General features: G+C 40.1%; 1 protein-coding gene across 1 annotated transcript in view; it reads right to left on the minus strand.

Annotated features, from left to right (window-relative positions):
* LOC142152881 (protein diaphanous homolog 1-like) overlaps window positions 1-7,068 on the minus strand; it is a 418,442-nt gene that overhangs the window by 64,035 nt on the left and 347,339 nt on the right. The window lies entirely within an intron of this gene.

Genomic DNA, 7,068 nt, shown 5'->3' on the forward strand with positions numbered 1-7,068 from the left:
CTTTGCATTTAATTAAGAAATAAAAGGAAGCTGCTATGTCCCATCAAGGCCACAAACAGGACTTTCGGGCACTGGTACAGCAACTCCTTGGGGCCCCTTGCATTGCTGCCAAGGGGGTGTGACCACACCAGGTTGGTGGCTCCACCCACTACACAAGCAGGCCCAAGCTAACTAACATATTACATTACTATAAATAGGCCCTTTAACATGATAAGTGTGTGCTAGAATTAAAAAGGTCTGGTGGGCTTCATCACAGGGTGAACATTAAACAAAAGCATCAAAACGAAGTTTAAAAAGTAGAGCGTTTAAACATCAGAGGTAACAAAATAAACTTAAAAATGAATAGAATTGTGGGACTGAGGCGACAATATGACATCTTTACGTTTCATACACAGATTGAATCCACTTTGTCCCAGAATTAAAATATACAATATTGCAGGCAAGGCCAGGAGAACTTAATGATCCCTCTGTTTTAGTTCTAGTTGAGTTTCAGCAGTATATTATTGGTGGAGAATATAATGCAGGATGACCAGGGACTTAAAACCCTACTGAATCACTCCTGCTGACCTTTCAAATCCCTGTCTGGAGATGCTAGAAGCAACTCCCAGCAGCTGTCAGCCGGGAGAATGTATTAAGGTGGCTGGAGAGCTTTCCCAGCCAACAGACTCACTTGAAGTTTGACATTTGCAGAAAAATGGAAAGGGAAATAAAATGTTTTTCTAAAGTAGGTTTCATCCGGAACATGAAAATTGCAAAATTTAATGAAGGTCCTTTCAATGTCTGGCAAGCTAGTGCATAGACAGGAACTTTGTTTACCAAGGACACTGGAGAAACATAAAAAAAAACACCCCTTAAAAAATAAAAAAAAATTATAATATACTATCCAGAGAGTAAGTCATGGTCTGTAGTGGATTGACCATATATCCAGAGGTTTAGAACAGAGTGCTTTTTCTTCTCAATCCAATACACTGGTAAATAATAATATTATTGTAGTAAAGACCACCTTTTTCCACAGTCAATATTTCAGGCTTACTGTCAAATTAGCTGCAACTATATTCCCTTTGCAGGCGTTCCTTCAGATCCTTACTTTAGAAACAAAATGTGGCTGATAATTCGACAAAAGACCAATCTTGTAGCCATGACTTTCCATGCTTCTGAGAAATGTACGTAACATGCACCTTCTGCACCCAGGACAAACTGTATCTAAAACTTAGTAAGCACTACAATGCCACAAGCAGGGCACAGAGGTTTAACAAGGTGTGTCTTAGAGTCTATTCTAGCACGCTGCCAGCAATGGTGTGTGTATATCCCTTTGGACTACATATAAAGTTGTTAATTTCTGAGCGCACTACTTAACTAACCACAGGGAGAGTTAAACATGGCTAACAAGAGAGTGTATGTAACTGGACTACATAAAAAGTAGTCTGTTACATTTTGAATATACTACTTCACTTGGCCCTGCAGGGGTTAAACATGATAAAGCAACTTAACAGCAAACTACCGCATTGTATCTTACATGGGTCTTTAGCACTATGCTATTAAACATTCACTTTCCGTATTGTATTTAGTGTACAAAAAAAATAAATCATGTTTTTGCCGCACTGACTACTTACAATCATAATGCACGTAAAGCGCAGTAGTCACAGCCCTCATAGGTAAACATCTGGGGCTTTATATATTCTAAAGTGGGTGGATGCTCTCAGAACCTGCATGAGAAAACCGGACAGAACCTGGAAAGATTGCCTGAAGAAAGATTGCTGTAGCATCAGACCTAAGGGCCCATTTACCCCTATTCTTACTTGTGCTCCGTTAATCATCTGTCATCATAGCGAGATCATTTCATCATCAGCATCACCATTTATTTATATAGCGCCACTAATTCCGCAGCGCTGTACAGAGATCTCACTCACATCAGTCCCTGCCTATTGGGGCTTACAGTCTAAATTCCCTAACACACACACACAGACAGACTAGGGTCAATTTGTTAGCATTCAATTAACCTACCAGTATCCACGGGGAGAACATACAAACTCCTCACAGTTAAGGCCATGGTCGGGAATTGAACTCATGACCCCAGTGCTGTAAGGCAGAAGTGCTAACCACTAAGCCACCGTGCTTCCCATTTACATTAATGAATGCATGGGAGACCAGGAAGGTTGCCGGAGAGGAATCCGAAAATCCCTCTCCTGCTATGCTCTCTCCACAGGGCTGAACGGCCACTGATGGTGTCAGCCATCGGGGTCAAGCAGAGCTTGATAAATTTGCCCACACCCCATTGAGTATTATGGGGGCTGCGGCATTGTGCCGTAATTTGCCTAATGCAGGAGATATCTCCAGTACCTCCTGCGTTACGCTTTTGAGAAATAGCCACTTTACTTCAAAATGACTAAACCATGCAAGAAAAAGACTGTTCCAAATGGTTTAGGGCTTGATAAATAGGCTTATAAACGTGAGGCGGCTCTGTCACCTATTTTTACGACGCATTAAAACAAAAGATTTTACTTAACTTCTACAGCAACACCACGGTCAATTATATTAGGACCACCCATTGACAAGTCAGCTATGATCTAGCACACACACAAAAAAATAAATAAATAATAACAGTGGATCACATGTGCTTCCTCTATGTATGGTAATATATTCCTTTATTGCTATATAAAGTACATTTGTCTTTTGTTCCTTGCTGGTGACAGTCGGAAAGACTGTCACTAGAAGCCCTGGTGGGAGACAATTACACTACTCAGCCCAGTATGAAAACACTATTAGAATGTGAAAATAGAATTCTGCACATATATTTAGATTATCTTTTTATAGACAGCCATATAAAAAAGAAATGAAAGCGGATTTCACTAGCACAGCTAAGTCATCATTTGAATTAGAGAAACAAAAACACAGAGACTTAGAAGTCATCTGAAATCCTTCAAATTATTCCAGGGATTTTATTCTGTGGATTGGATTGTTAGTGGATTAGCAGTGAGAAACTCTGGAAACAGCCTGCATAAAAATGATAAAAGCAGCTGGACTTAAACCAATTCCTAGGACGAAGAGAGAGGTGGAGGTTTAAGGATGGAGGGGGTAGTGTCTTAACAGCTGCTGAAGCATATAATAGGATCGGATGAAGCCTTCATGTCCAAAACTGCTCCCTGCCGTCCAGCTACCTGGCCAACTGCTGTTTCAACACTATCTCAGAAGCATCACACTGTGAAGATTCAAACAACAGATTTCACTCGTTCACAGCGAAGTCTGAACTTCATTTAGAAACTTGTATTGTGCCCCTGTTATTTATTGTGCTGTCACACACGTCTCATTATGACAGGTGTCCACCGCTGTTCTCTTCATATACTGTTAATGAGCTCAGATGGACACATATGATCAAATAGCAGCTATGTTTTTCACACTTATTATTCCAGCCAACAGGTGTTGTTAGAGGAGCACAGCCCACCAGAGACACATGCAGCAATGAGGTAGGTACGGTAATGTCGGAGAACAAAGTGATGACATTAGAACTTCTGTGATGGACTAGAAAACAGATTATTAGTTTCCAAATGGTGCCGAGAACAGCTGCTAAACTATTACCATTGCAGCATGTTATACAAGTCTAGAATATATTGGAAACTATCTATTTAAACTTGTAGATTAACAGAATGAAAGATAAACCCCCCTTTAATTACAGAGGTGAGGGATGGGACATTTTACTGCAGCCCATTCAAATGATTACAATCTCCTAATGTGGCCATCAGAACAAAAAAAGGTTCTGCACCTTTGCCATAAAGGTTATTGTGGTGCCCCAAAATCTGAGTACCCTGTGGTGTATCTATATGTTTTTAATTTGTTAATTTAATTTGTTAATTGTTAAAAGTGTTTATAAAGATTTAAAAAAAATATATATTCTCTTTAGGGAGAAGTGACAGTTGGGAGTGGTTGGTGGTTGCCGGGAGTGACAGGAAGGAGGAGTTTGTGGCATAGCAACAAGTCCACTAACTTTGGTAATAACTGAACTCCCAGAAGGCAGTGGGGAGAGGTAAGTTCTAGACTTCTGAGGGAGAGAGATCCCTGTGTCTGCATAGACTGAGAGAGAAAAATAGGAACAGAATGAAAATCGGACAAAGTAATATATAAGCAGATTAAGAGTGAAGTAAGTGTAAGAAGAGAAGAGGATAAGAAGTGAGCCAAAGAGAGGTGTGAGTAAAAAGGAAAGTACTGAAAACAAATAAGCAGTATAGAGATCTGTGACATCACACTAAACAGACTGAGCTATGTACTGAGAACAGTGTGAGAGGAGAGAATATAGAGAGGTCTGTGAATACACACAAGAGAGACCGTGTAATACAAAAGATCATCAGCTTATTTGGCGTGAAAAAGTAATTTATGGGCCCCAACCACGTGCAGCACTTCTACTAAATTCCTGTGCACAGTTCAACCCAGGACTGAGTGTAAAATATGGTAACGTTACCAGGGATAATATTGGTGCACCAAATGTTTTAGTTGAATGCTAATGTTAAGTGATTTACCTGAAAATTGATTTATTGTATATTATATGTTAAATGCTATTGTGCTCTATGTTGATCAAATGAGTGTTTTGTCATTGCCATTGAGTTGAAGGGGTCAGTGGCGCGGTGGCACCAAAATTATCTTTACCGCATTATTAATAAACCCAAGTTATTTGACCAATCCTTGTCCCTCTCATTGAAGTATTTATCTCCTGACCACCGGATGTCCGAATAAAAAAGAACCTGAATCGTGTCTGGAGGACAAGGTAAGGGAAGGAAACCCCATCAGTACTCGGCCACCACATTATCTCCTCTTTCTGGCCCCCAACACTTTCTTTGACATCTAGCAACAGAACAGTGCCCCCAGTGGTCAAATTATGCATCTTTACAGATTTAAATGGAATTACAAAGACAATTTAAGTAATCCCATGTTTTTTTTTGTGATGGTGCATGTTCGTTTTTTATACAGTGAGCCCTATATAAATTATGAAGAGGAATATTACTTATTTTAAAGTACACCATCCCTTTAAATAAAAAGACAAAACATTCTACATCCCATAATTTTGCCAGATACACGGACACATGTTCACTAAGAACTGAAATGTGTACTGAAAGAATGCCTATAAGCTTAAAATACACCAGTCACCTATGCATAGTGGAGGCATGCATTTTTATTGGGCAGTAATCATGAAAGTTTAGCTCATCATGGGTTCCAAGTGAACTGGTACCACCAAGAATGCAGCCCATCAAATTCATAGGAATCGGTAACAATACTAAGGAATTTAGTGGCTCAGTGAGGTCACTGGTTCTAGTGAATACATAAAATATACAATCATAATATAGTTACCACCACTGTCTGCACATTAACAATCAAAGTATGGTTCTTTTGCTATTATGTTTTTAGCATTAGAAACCGGACACTAGTGTACAGTGCTGAATAGTGGAAAATTTGCTAAAATGAAAAATTAACAGATATTCTCTCACTGTTTATTTTCCACACCGTATTCTCAAATGCACAATGCACAATTACATATCGTGTTAATCCTGAAAAATACCTGCAGAATTGTTGCTATTCCAAGGGAGTGAGGTGTCAAAGCTAGGAACTGCTAAACCTGTCACATGTCTCCAAACTTCTCACAACAAAGAGCGCCTGTCAGCTTAGATTACGTACATCAGCCATGCTGAGCAGGGGAAAGGAGCCATTTCATTACAGCTGGGGCCTGAAAGGCAGAACCTGCACAAGATCTGAAAACTGGCTCTAACCCCATTGGGGGCGAGTACAGCTTGACATAATGAAGCGTGAAGATGGGGAAAAAAAGTACACAAAACTAAAACAAAAAGAAAATATCATTTGAAGATAGAGCGTTGGAAATGAGCTACACACATGGGGCAGAGGCAATCCCAACACACAATTTTACGACAGGTTTTCAAAAGGCGATTTGCACTACATGTGTTTTCAATTACAGCTCCCCATATGCAGCGCGAGCGGGCCTCTGAGCAGAGAAGTACTGTAGGCCTTGTATATGCCAGAGAGAGAGAAGCGCTCACATCTCCATCCCTGAGGCAGGGCTTTACGCACACCTGGCTAAACTCACACATAACTCCACAAATGAAGGCAGCGCGTACAAAGCTCTCATAAGACACATCCAGAAATATCTGATTGCATCAGGGAACTATTGTTACTGTTTCTGTCAATTGAAATAGCATTACATTCATATATAATGAGACCTGCACAATCTTATACAGATCAGGAAGCCAGCCACCCTAAAGTTGGAATGCACAATTACAGTACACAAGACCCTCACAATCTATTAACGCTTGGATGCACAGGTACAGATTATTCATTTCAGTTCTGCCAGGCCGGAGTAGCTATAGAGGTGGCAGGAACCATGCATTGGGGTTTGGTGTAATGTATTTGGTATAACTTTAAAACCAGAGAGTGGAATCTTGTTGCCTCTAGCAATATAAGTAAGCTGGCAGCAGGAATCCACAATCTGATTCCGCAACTAAAAGAACAGTAAGCAGGGGGGGCATCAGGAGATGCTATGATGGATCGGGATTGGGCAAGGAATTTCTGTGCAGTATGCAACTGGCTATGTAGGTTCTACAGTGCAGGTTTAAAGTTCAGGGCCAGGTTTATCACAAGGCACTGACACATTCAGAACAATGACGTTATGTTGTGCTGTGTATATAGTGCATGAAAGCGGTGTGCACACAGCCTAATTAAATCTGCTACTTTATATAATCTGTTTACTAATCGAGACTGAAAGAATAAAGTTCAGTTACTAATATTAGCTGTTTTTAGGTCAGCAGTGCTGCTCTATATAGCAAAGAAAAGGAAGAGCCAATGAAAATGGATTTAGTACAATAATGGAGATGCACTGGATGAGGGACAGGATAGACAATAGGATATAAAAGGGCTATGACTATGTAACAGTCAACACAGCCCACATGTAGGTTTAATTTTACTATTTCTGCCAAACATTGTATTATTCATTTTTATTTATAGGGCGTCACAAAGTATCCGTAGCGCCGTACAGAGACAAACAATGGCACAGTACAAGGTGAAACAGCACAG

Source organism: Mixophyes fleayi, chromosome 4 (genome assembly GCF_038048845.1).
Source record: "Mixophyes fleayi isolate aMixFle1 chromosome 4, aMixFle1.hap1, whole genome shotgun sequence".
Lineage (NCBI taxonomy): Eukaryota > Metazoa > Chordata > Amphibia > Anura > Limnodynastidae > Mixophyes > Mixophyes fleayi.